This window comes from Aplysia californica, unplaced genomic scaffold (assembly GCF_000002075.1).
Source record: "Aplysia californica isolate F4 #8 unplaced genomic scaffold, AplCal3.0 scaffold00946, whole genome shotgun sequence".
Lineage (NCBI taxonomy): Eukaryota > Metazoa > Mollusca > Gastropoda > Aplysiida > Aplysiidae > Aplysia > Aplysia californica.
Genome location: NW_004798216.1, coordinates 197,937 through 211,268, shown reverse-complemented (window position 1 = coordinate 211,268; position 13,332 = coordinate 197,937).

Genomic DNA, 13,332 nt, shown 5'->3' with positions numbered 1-13,332 from the left:
ATTATTTTGACGAGCGCCTGATTTCTTCACCACAATGTCTCACAAACAACACTTGTCTCTACCCCATGATCCCCACCGCCCACCAAAATAACCAAATGGCCCACTAGTGGGTGATAGCAGCCCGGTTGGCAAGCACTGGTTGAGATGACCGGCCCATTGATGGGAGATTAGGTTATCTGTTGTTTCTTTGACTTGAGTTGATATTTGTGTGATGATGATTTGTTCGCTTTGAGTATGTTCACGTGGTTTTGCTGAGGGAACTGGGAAGACATGGGTGCACCAGCGTCTGTGGTAGAGCATTTAACACTTACAGTACCGCAGGCTCATATAGTGAAAAACCCTCAAGTATGCACCAGTTAAGAATGCTGAAGCTGTGGTAGAATTTCTTTTTATTTGAAAAAAAAAACCGTGGCAGCCCAAGACACACGCTTTAAAAATTCACAGAGCTTCATCAACTATTCAGCCATCATTTAAAGTGACTTCCTTTGGTATTTACTTCTGTGCAGTGCGTCCATTCGTTGTTTAATTATCTTTAGTGCGCCTGGTTGCGTTCATCGCCAGCGGTAGTGAGCGCATACTACGGCCTTACTCACCGGCGGTATGTAAGTGTTAAATGCTTGGCCACCACCCTCAGGGGGCGGGAGTTTGATTCCCATGTGGAGAGAATTTTTTGTTGAGTGTCTGTGTCTTTCTGCTGGGACTTTGTATTGTATCCCTCTCAGCCTGGGCTGGCCCTGACATGCAGGGTTGAAGCCTGCCTCCTTAATTATCTAAATTGTGTGGGCTGGGGTGTAAAGAAAACACCTATAAATTAAAAAAATATAAACAATCTGGAGAAGAAGATAATATTGTACTAAAAAGTGTGACAGAACTGATTTGTGTAATGTGCGTTGTTACTTCTTTGTCACGGTTGCAGCTCAAATGTTTGATAAATGTTCCTTCTATAATAGCAGCTGTCTGATAAAGAATGGCATAACAAACATAGTGTTTTCATCCCCCATTGTGCGTCAGTCTGATAAAGAATGGCATTGAAAAAAAACCGTATTTCCATCCTCCTTTTCACATCTGTCTGATTCAGTATGTCATTAAAAACAGTGGTTTTATCCCCCTGTCTCATGAGTGTCTGATACATCTTGGCCTGTAGACAGTGTTTTCATCCCCTGTTTCATGTTGACTACACCATCATTATTTTCTCAACTAAAAGTTCAGATTTCAACTCATTTGTTTTAACCCCTTTGTTGCCAGGGTGTGTGTGCGTTCTGACTGTCAGAAATTACTTCTTTCAGCTGAGCTGGTTAGCCAGGACAGCAGCCTCCCATGTCTCAGTGTTAGTGGACTTGCTGTCTAGATCAGATGTAAATTCTAGCCCCCTCATATGTTGGACCATGGGTCACTTTCCTCCCTTTCCTCATTCCCTATGTTCCCCGTCTTTCTCATAAGTTGGCAAAATTTGCAAATCTAAATCAAAAGAGAAAATTTCCTCCCTCTTTAAAGTCATTTTGATTTTTGATTTTTGCCGAGAGCACGTGTTCGTTGGCAAGCCAAGGCCTATATTTATCGATCACTTGCAAACCTAACTGTAAAGTAATACCAACAAATTTGATGCTGATATAGTCCTTTTTGTTATTCTTGAATGTGAAACCATGCTGTGCTTGTGCCGAAATCTCCTTATAGAAGAATGAGAGCCAGATAATTAGCGTGATGTCATGTGACGTCTAATAGGCAAACAGGAACAGCAAATTTTGCCAACTTCCGTGACTTACGTGATACGGCAAAGAACTGAAAATTACACAGTTTCATGGCATATCAAGTACATCATAAGGCAATAAAGGGGTTAACAATGTCTTTGTCTTTGGTTCTCGTTGTTTGTGAGATGAATTTTGTGGTCTCGTGATGTCGTCTGTCGTGTCTGGATGGTGTTCATCATGCTTTTACTTTTAGTCAACAATGTTTCCCAGATTTTCTGATGACATGTTTTTGTTGTTGGTAATGTCCTGGTGGTGGCTCAATACTTTAACTTGTTCATCTACGTAATCTTTTGTTGTAGCTGGCCTGCTTCTGGAATGTTTATCTACTTAAGTACGGCGGAGTCCACTAACACCTGTATTACCTGTCCTGGGCAACAACGTCATTGCTCACCGGACAGGTCCATAAGAAAAAAAAAGAAACCGAATGTGGTTAATACAAAACACGGGGAAACAGAAACAAAATAAAGCCCCAGTTTTTTTTAATTATTTCGGTTTAAGCAGACTCCACAGTATATACTTTTGTATTCTGTTCTCTCTCCCCAAAATGACCGAATAGTGTATTTAGTAGCCGTGGTTTATTCGTCTGTGTGTGTGTGACTAAGCTGGATTCTGCTCCCACATTATGGTGGGCCTAGCTACGACAGGGTTGGCCACTCTCGAAATTCTTTCGTGAAGTCAAGATTTTTTTTTTGTTCTTGAGAGGGAATAATTTGATGTGCTAAAAATGTTCCTTTTCTGAGGTGTAAGCACCATAAATAGAGATAAATTGAGTGCTCCGTGTACTGTCTTCAGAGCCATGAGGCCTGCTGGCCCTGCCTTTAGTTTATGAATGGAGTCTATCAGCTCGGGGGCTTGACCAATGAGTACATGTTACATTTATGTAAAAAAACTTTTTTTGAGCACATACATGGCTGGTTATTGCTTCAAATTATGTATTCAAAATGGATAGTGGGTGTTTTGGAGAAGTGAAAAGATGTTTATGTAAGTCAAAGTGTTCGACTGTTGAACGGTGGTGGGGGTACAAGATGTGTGGGTGCATACGTCTGCTTTTTGTAGGCAGAGCTCGGAGCGCTCAATCTGTCTTTATTCACGTTTCAAAAGGAATCAAGAAGTTTTTGGTTTGGTTTGGTAGGAGTATTACGGCCCTCGCGACTGCAGAAAGTCATCATATGAGTGCACAAGGAGTTTTTTATACAGTTGTAAAGTTCGATTGTTTGAAACAAGTCTTTCAGTTTTACTTTGAATTACGAAAATATTCTTTATCGAGACTTAAAACAGGTTATCACTTGATGTGGCCACACGTGTCTTGTGGCATTACAGCTGTAAAGATGTGTCGTTTGAAGTGTCACACACTGTGGTCTTGACATACTTTCTGCATTCAAAGTGTCCTAGCTTTAATTTGTACCGGTATGGTCAGGTTTGATTTATTACTGGCACGCTCTGACGAACTTTAGTTTATGTATGAATTGTTCATTTTCATATTATTTAATTCATATTTTAGAGCTTTTGTTTGCTGTGCAAATTCATCTATAAAGTTCTGTGTTATTTTGTCTGCCATACATGTTCTCATTTTCACCCCCTTGGTCTCCTTTGTTTACGACAAAGTATTGAAGAAGTTCTAGACATTTTCCCTGCTTGTATAGCACTAGAGAATCTTGTAACACTTTTGCTTTAAATTTAGTGCTTTATGATGAAGGAGTTACAAAATGAGTATAGTCTGTTTGTAGATTATTTGGTCATCTCTCTTCTATATATCCACTTTGCACAACGTTTGTTAGAATTCTCTTTGTAAATACAATAAAGGTCCAGGTTTCTGTGGTGTAGCAGTTAGGTGCTTTGTCATCACACGCAAAAGACCTGAGTTTGATTCCTGTGTGGGGATCATTTTTATCAAGTATCTCGGCCTTTCTGCTGGGATGTTATATCACCTCTCATTCTGGGCTGGTCCTGACAGGCAGGGTCAAAGCAGCCTGTCTCTAAAATGATCAAAATTGTGTCGGGGGGGGGGGGGGGTGAAGACACCATGCATAGTGACAACATGGAGTAGCAATATAAATAGCTCTCTCTGAAACACTTTGCCGACGTCTGGGATTGGATCAGGGTATACCAAAGGGCAGTATATTTTTCATTGTGTAATTTTTTTTGTATGTTAATTAAAGGACTTGGGAACTTCTTCATGATAGTTACAAGTCCTGTCTGCAATGATTGTTCACATGTAACTTATTTCTTCTATGTTATGTTCTGTGTTTCTAGTCATTTGTTGAGGTGTCGCCGTTCAGTTTTCACAGACTGAAGTCTGCGATGTAGCAGGCTAGACACTTTGCTGTCGTAGTCAGGAATCCCAAGTTGGGTTCTATAGAGAGGAGAATTTTTATTGAGTATCTTGGTCTATCTCTGTCTTGTTCACTGCTGGTCAGCTGGCTTTGACAAGTAGAGTACACCTACATTTTTAAGAATAAGAAAAAGTTTTCACAGATGTCTTGATGAAGTGCATATGTGTAGAGGAATGGCTTGAGCAGCTGCCAAAAAAAAAAAGCAACACCAGTTCTAAAAATGAGATTGAAGTAAGGTCCACTTTATTCTTTTTACTTCTTTGCTGTAGAGATTTTATTTTGGGTGGCATTTTAAAGTACTTACATGAACTGGTTATGTTAGGTCTAACAGTATAATTATGTGGTGTAGCAGTTAGGCACTTCTCTGTTGCATGGAGGAGACCAGAGTTTGGTTCTCGAGTTGGGAGAATTTTTATTGAGTATTGTCAGCTTTCTGCTGGGATGTCGTATCCCTCTGTGCCCTGGTTGGCCCTGACAAGCAGAGTGGAACCTGCGTCCTGAATGATATTTTTGGGTTAATGGGGGTGTAAGTACACCTACGGTACATTAAAAAATTTTATGAAGTCAGGTCTACACTTGAGCAAAACTTTTGAAAACTCCAGTCCAACTTTAAATATTTCATGTCATTCTTTGTCTTGTTTGAAGACTTTGCTATGGCTGAATACTTCTGGTGGTTTGAGAAACTGTGGTGGATAGAACCATCTGGAAAGACGGAGAATATTGTATCAGGTTCATTTTTGTTTCTGTTGTTCATTTTGTGAATCAAATTATTGTACATGTAGATCTATATATTATGTAGGTTTGTTTTATGTAGTTGTCAAGACCAAAAGTGTTTCGCCCTCTCAGGTGTTCATCGTATCTTTTATGTTTGTTATTCTTTCTGGGTTGTTTTTTTTGTTTTTGTTTTTTTCACATTGTCTCAAACTGGTGTCTGGGGTGTAGCAGTTAGGCACTTCGCTGTTGTTCATAGGAGACCCCAGTTTGTCTCCTGAGTGGGGAGAAATTTTTATCGAGTATTTTGATCTTTCTGCTTGGATGTTTTAAGAGAGAAATTTTTATTGAGTATTTTGTTCTTTCTGCTGGGATGTTATATCCGTCTCAGCCGGGGTTGCCCCTGAAAGGCTGGAACGAAGCCAGCCGCTAAACGAGGTGTTGATGAAGGCATAAGTAAAATCTCCTACTATATTTATTTCAATTCATTGTCTCAAGGTAGGACAGCTGGGAATCAAGCACTTTTAGTCTGGGGAAAAAAACAGATGCAAGTCTCTCAGAATGATGTAACAGTTTTTATGTAATGGCATTGACAGAGTGAACGAGTTCTCCTTTTTGTTTCACTGTATTGTGGTTTTGTTTTTTTGTTTTTGTGTTCTTGGTTTATCTTCTTCTACTTCTATCAGTATTGATTGTGACTGGCGTCTGTGGTATAGTGGTTTGGTGTTACTCTGTTGCACGCAGGTGACCCGAATTTGATTCCCTCGTGAGGAGAATTTTTATTGAGTCTCAGGGTCGCCTGACAGGCAGGGTCAGAAGCCTGCTAGCTTCCTAAATGATCTAAATTGTGTTGATGGGGGTGTAAAACACCTTCATTTAACTTTTTTTTTCTAAAGAGTTGTAGTTTCTGCTCTGTCCTTGTTATGGGTTGGGGGGTTTTCCGAGATAATATTGTGTACACTTTTGATCTTTGCACCTAAACTTGTGAAGATTGTTTATTTTTTATTTTATTTTATTTTTTGCTAGTTCTAGGCTTGTTTGGAGTTCTGTTTGTTGACTCACAGTGGTGGGTGGTTGGTGGGTGCTCATTTGTGGTTTGCTCGCTCCTTCTTTCCTATCAAACAAACATCTCTATCGTCCTTATCTCGCCTTCTTTTCGTAGGATGTTGGTCTCCATAATAACACCTGATCATCTGCACTTTTATGATCTGTGTGTGGGGGTAGGGGAATAACATTGATATCTTTACGTTTTTCAGAAATGTTGAAATGTATAGATCATAATTTCCTGCTGTCTGTTGGGGGTTTTTTCCCTTTCTTATGCAGAGCGTGTTGTCTTTGGTTGAATAATTGGAGATGTTCTTTTGGTCAGAACACAACGTTTTATGTTACTATTGTATTGTAAAGCGCTCAGAGCCTGTGTACTTTAATCGGGGTTGAGGGCTATGTAAATGTCATTTATTATTATTATTATTATTAAAACTGGGGGTTGGGGTTGGTTTTTTTGCTTTTTTTTGTTGTCGAAGAAAGCACACGTGTTTGGCGTCGTCTATCAGTGGATTAGACGCATATCGAAATAGTTATTCCTTCTTCCTTGTGTAAAGTTGGAGGGTGCCACTGGCTGGTCGTACTTCTTTTCTTCTTTCTTTTGTTCCTGTATGTTTGTCTTACTTTTTTTTTATCCTGCTCTAAATTACCGTTATCATGTTGTTGAAGTGCATATCTTTACTCAGACAAACAAAACATGTTTTTGCTCTGATTGTAAGTGCATGTGGGGAAAAGTTCCTGATGTCAGTACCGTTGTCTCGTGATTAGACTACAGGACCCGCAATCACACTTCAGATTGTAGGCTGGAGGCTCAGTCCAGTCCGACTTTGTGTCCTTGGGAAAGGCACACTAATCTACTTTTTCCATATGGCTCTGTAGTACTATTGTGGATAGAAGTTAAACTTACCGATCTCGCTTGTTGAATAACCTTATAACTTGGTGTGGAAAGGGGCGTTAAACCTGTACAAAAATTTCAAATTAAACTTATAGAATTTTGCAGGAAGGCTCTGGTCTCTACTGTTTTTGCCTGTTATTTCTGTTCCTGAACTTGTTTTGGTGCTTTTTTGATCGTTTTTTTCCCCCAAGCACAAGCACTCTATGAGGCACCAGTGTCTGTAGTCTGTAGTGTAGCAGTCAGGCACTGCGCTTTCGTGCGCAGGAGACTTGAGTGGGGAGACTTTTATGGAGTATCTCTGTCTTTCTATTGGGATGTTCGTATCTCTCTCGGCCCGAATTGGCCCAGACAGGCAGGGTCAGAAGGCCACCTTCAAAGTGGTCTAAATTGTGTCGATGGGGGCGTAAAAACACCTCCATTTAGATTTTATTTCAAACTATGAGACAACGTGCTGTTTTACTGTCTTTGTCATTCTCGATTGTGTGTGGTTGAACCTGTTTTATGCCCCCATCAATTAAATTTGACTGTGACCTTCAAAATCAAACATGTTTATTTTTCAAGGTCACGCGTCAGATTGGTCGTAATGTGCAAAATGGTAGCTGTTGTCCCCTCCGTGAAAGAGTGGTTGAATCAAAAGAATCAGATTAGCAGTGTGCACCAGATTGGCTCAGACAGGCAGAGTCAAAGCAGCCAACCTCCTAATTAATCGAGATTGTGAGTGGGTGGTTGGCGGGTGCTCTGGTGTGGTTTGCTTCTTCTTTCCTACCAAACATATATCATCCTTATCTATTCTCTCCTTCTTTTTTATGTTTGTTACTCTCTTGTACCACCTCTAATCTTCTGGCGCTCATATGACCTTATTGTGTTGCAAGTGCCGAGAAACACTTACTAAAACTAAAAAACGAAATTTTGTCGGTGGGGGCGTGTAAAATGTCTATAGTTACATGTACTTTACATTTTGTTTGGTTTATTGTGAGGTTGTGTTTGGTAAATTTCCTGTCTGTGCTCGTACATTGCTGTTTGACTTTGGTGATGCACACAATTCATGTACTGTTCAATAAAGATCTTGAAGGGCCGATTGTTGAGGCTCACAGCAGAATGTTGATTTACCTTCGTCATGTTCTTTTTTTTCTGTTGTTTGTTTGGTGTTTGTTTTTTAAAGTCGCGAATGGTTGGAGGGTGCCACTGGTAGGTCCTACTTCTTTGTCTTTCCCTCTTTTGTTTCAGACTTATTTTTTCTGTGGGTGGTTAGCGGGTTCTCTTGTGTGATTTGCTCCCTCTTTTCTATCAAACATCTATCGTCCTTATCGCTCCTCCTTTTTGTGCACATGTATGTTACTCTCTTGGCCTAGGACCACACGACAAGTCTATGAAGTTGGGTCAAACTTTGTACGGGGATATGGGGGCAAACACTCTGTGCTGGCACTTTTGGAAACTGACTGTCGTTAGGGCGTGTAACCTACATCTTCATCCTATCTCTAAATAAAAAAGAAACTGGGTTATCAGTAAGAAGTAGAACATGTCACAGACTTAGTTTGATCAGTTGTACAATTACGGGTGGCTGGCAGGTGCTCTGGTGTGGTTTGCTTATTTCCTATACTATCAAACACCTGTCTTCCTTATCTGTCCCGATTGTGTAATAGTGAGGGTCATTTCTATAGCGCCCGCTCACGTGTGCACACATCTGTATGCAGTTTACGTAAACCCATGTAGAAAACAAGAACTGTGGGGGAAAAATAATATTAACATTTGGGTATATGAACTAAGGAATGACATACACGCACAGACTTACACACACACACACACACCTTCTTTATCATCACATGCTCACGTATATACATTATTTTGAGTGGCCATACCAAAACAAACTACACAATGCGAAGTTGTTTTTTTTAAAGTGTAAAATGATACATGTTTACTTAATATGGTACTAAAATGAAACTACTGAATTTTAGATGACTTCAATAAATGTGTCTTTAAAGATTTAGCCTCGGGTGTTGTGTGCCTCAGGGGTTGCGGAAGTGGGTTCCAAACTGATGGAGCAAGATGGGCGAAGGATCTTTCCAGCTCTTTCTTTTTTTACACCCCCTCCTGTGAACCCTTAAAAGATACTGATCACCTGATTCCAGTGGTCTAGATAGAACATAAATCTGGATGAGATCACAGAGATATGAAGGAGCTTTGATATTGACACACTGGTGACATATTGCTTCAATTTTATAGGATATTTTAGCTGACACAGAGAGCCAGTGCAATGTTCTTAACATGAGAGTAACGCGATCCTTTTTCTTTCTTTTTTTTCTAAGTACAAGCCAGCAGCAAGATTCTAGATGCTGTAATTTGTGAAGAGTGTGGTGTTAGGTCGGTTAGCTAGGAGACCATTGAAGGAATCGATACGTGAAAACAGGAAAGATGACACAAGACAAAAACATAGACATGTGTCCAATTCTACGCCATTCGCAAAATAATATAAATAATAAATAATTGACATTGTGTTCAATTGTCAATTTTGAATCAAAATGAACTCCCAATTTTATGTCTTTTCATTATTATAATACAGTTTCTCACTTTTCGTACAAATGTGATGTTCGTCAATGGGTATATGACTTATTTTGGGTTACGTAAAATAATCACTGTTTTATTTTCATTAAGTCGGTGCTTGTTATCAATCATCCAGTTCTTGACACCATCAATGCACAGATCGATGGTGGCAGCCAACGTTTAAACGTCTGATGGTAGAACAGATTTGCACAATTGGGTATCATTTGCGTACATGTGAGAGATTATATTGCTCTATCAAATCCCAGCTCCAAGTCACTGTGTATGTGACGTATACAAGATGGAAGCCAACTCTGAACCTTGGGGCACTCCAAAACCTAGCTTAAAATCTGATGAAAGAGAGTCATATTATGCAACGACATAATAATTGTGTGTCAAGTGTGTGTGTGTGTGAGTTGTTGTTGTTGTTGTGTGTGTGTGTGTGTGTGTGTGTGTGTGTGTGTGTGTGTGTGTGTGTGTGTGTGTGAGGTTGGGGGGGGGGGGGGTAGGCCAAACAGGTAAGACCAGAACCATTCCAGAAGTCTGGCGGACAGCCCACACTACGTGACCTATAGTGTCAGATCAGCTGTAGGATCAGGAACAGCAATCTAATCTTATTTGACCTAGAGACCTACTTGTTATGCAAGCACCGCATCACTCTAATCTCCGGCACTTATATAACCTAACGACCTATTTCTTACGCAAGTGACGTACAACTCTTACGAAAATATTGAAAAAAGCAACACAAAAAACAAAAAAACAAAAACAGAATAACCTCCCTATTTAAACAGCAAGAGTTTACGAGGAAAGTCAAACATTTTCTTGAGCATCTTGAGAGACCAGGAAAAGACGTGAACATGATGAAGCTTCTTCTCCTCGCCCTTCTCGTCTCTGTGGCAGGTGAGACAAACTTCTAAACATGCACCAGAGTCTGTGCTGTGGTGGATAGGTGCAAGGGCTGTAGAACTTTTGCCATAAACTAAACTATCTGAAATAATATATTTTTAAAATAAGTTTGATAACGACATTGTTTTGAAAATTACGTAGGTGTGTTTTACACACAAGAAGCCGCTCCAACCATCCTCCGGTGCCTTGCCGACTGGCATTGGCGATCATAGACCTCCTCTTCACTCTGTCTTGCGCTGCAGCGATTGTGACTGTCGTTCTTACTGTTCACAGCCATATTGTCAACCTGTCCAGTATCTTTTCCTTCTGTCTGCCTCTGCCTCTCTTTCCATCAAACTTGCCTGTTGTTACAATATAATTGTCTAATGCTTCTTTCCTCATTCTGTGTCCGATGAACTTTGCCTGTCGCTTTCGTATATTCGTCATAAGCTGTCGTCTGCAATTTGCTTCAACCAAGACTTCTTCATTTGCTTCTCTAGCTGTCCATGGGATACGTGTCTCATGAACCACAACTGCTGTAACCATATATAATTTTTTAATGGATGGATTGCCTTCCATGGAACATATGTTTTGCTTACTCAAGTCAATACAAACGAGCCTGGAACATGTACAATAACATTACAGATTTGCCCATTCAGTAATATACATGTACAACCCTGGAACATCAGTTTTGCCAAAATACGAACGAGCCTGGAACATGTTCAATCGCAACAATGTTTTGCCATTTCTATATAACACAACCCTGGAACATACTAAGTACATTACTATCTCCTCTCTATTTCCCAGCAGCAGCCAGCTCTGTGTCCCCGGCAGAGGGCGGCCAGGCCTGTGACTATGAGTGCTCCACCAACTCGGACTGCCCCGGGGCCTACCAGTGCAAGAGACTGGGCTGCTCCTATATCTGCTCCCCCGCCTACTACGAGCCCAACCATGTGTGCCCACAGGTGCCAGCCTGTGGGATCAAGTGTTTCTGGGGATACGTCAAAGACCTGCGCGGCTGTGCCAAATGTGAATGCCAGATTCCACCTGCAGAGAAAAAATATTAAACCTTCCATCCCAAAGATTGGACGGAACAATTTCCTAGCCATGATATGACCCAGAAAAACTTTGTTTTCTTAAGTGAGAAATTAGGAGAAAGAAAGTCTCTGAGATTGTCAGCCTCACAATGGTTACTTCTTAAGAACAATTATTATTTTTATACAGGTTTACTTTCTGGCAGCTATGGTTTTGTCAAGCTGACTGCAAATAATAAAATGAATGACTATGTATTCTCTTGGTGTTGTTATGATTGTGTTTCCATCTGTGTTTGCAAAAATAGTATCGCCTGGAACCCACCCACCCCCCTCTCTCTCTCTCTTTGTTTGTCTGCCCCCCCCTCCTTCTCTCTCTCTCTCTCTCTCTTTGTTTGTCTGCCCCCCCCCCTCCTTCTCTCTCTCTTTCTCTCTCTCTCTCTCTCTCTCTCTCTCTCTCTCTCTCTCTCTCTCTCTCTCTCTCTCTCTCTTTGTTTGTCTGCCCCCCTTCTCTCTCTCTCTCCCTTTCTCTCTCTCTCTCTCTCTCTCTCTCTCTCTCTCTCTCTCTCTCTCTCTCTCTCTCTCTCTCTCTCTCTCTCTCTCTCAGACTCTTGGACTATCATTCTCTTCACCCCCCCTCCCCTCCAGAGGAGATGCAATTGAAAGAGGAATCGTCTCTCACAGACACTCAGACATTCTGTCTCTCAGGCGGTTTGAAATCTGAAGTCTTTCATTCAATTTTCGATAGAAGAAAGAACTAAACCCCGGCGTCTGTTGTATAGCTGTAGGTGTTTAACTGCCGCATACAGGAGACAAGAGTTCGATCCTGTGTGTGGAGAGAAGCCGTCTTTATTATAATAATAATAATAATAATAATAATAATAATAATAATAATAATAATAATAATAATAATAATAATAATAATAATAATAATAATTAATAAATTACAATGGCAATCATACCAGTAGGGCACTTTGTTTTACAATGGCAAACATACATACATAAATACATACATGCATAAATACTTACATAAATACACACTATTACATAAATACAGAACAGTTTACAAACAATGCCACTGTCGGTCGCCACTGTGCAGCGCCCTGTAATTTGAGCTAGGGTTGTCGTGTCTTGCTCAAGGACACACTCCAGTGACCACCCATCTGATCCCCGTGTCACCGACACTTGCTTGATATTGCTTGAGTCAAAACACACTACTCACTTAGCCACAGTTTGGACGTTACGTCCCTCTCAGCCCGGGTTGGACCTGGTATCGATAGGCAGGCTGGAAGCAGTAGCCCACTCCCATTATGTTTTGGATAGGGTCAGTACGGGCGTAAAGCATCTACACTATAAAGATATTATATAAAAATTAGAAAAAGAAACCAAGTGTTAATAGCTCTGAAACGCCATGTTTTTATTTCTATAATAATATAGCATAGGTTTATGGACTCTTTTAACACTGTGTAAGGTTAGGGAACAGCACGGGGGCCTGTAAGTAGAGGCCTAGGCTAAAGAAGAAATGCATTTTGATAACTATGATGATAAACTTAATGAAGACAGAAACAATAAGAAAAAAAGTAATGATAGAAATGAAAACTACTATAATAATGGCAACTGCAACGATAGAAGTTTATCGTGGTTGTTATTTGTCACATGTGACACTTCTGGAATTTCATGATAGTGACCTCAAGTCTTGTCCGCAATGATGCTTTTGACACATGATGTGTCACTAGTTCCTACTCTCGGATTATTTGCTATTTTAATCATTTGTTGAGGTGTCACCTGTCAGTTTTCAACAGAACTCGACCCAAAAATAACAAAATTCTAACTTGGAAATTTTAGCACGATATCAACATTTTTTGGAGTTTGAATGTCTGGCTCCTCTCCCTGTACCCGCCCTACGTCATTATAATATGGACAAGTTGAAACTTTCATTCCTTTATTACTGGAGATGAAACCATGCTGCTTTTGTTTTTCATTTGAGGGAGATACATGTTGTGTGAAAAAAAAACTAAAGTATCTCCCAAGTGCACTGTGATAGGACCTTGCTATTAAGAGATCGCGAGAGATGTCTAGACAAAATGTGAGTAGATTGCCGAATGTAGATGTTTAGACACAGTGTATGTGTGTGTATGTGTGTGTGT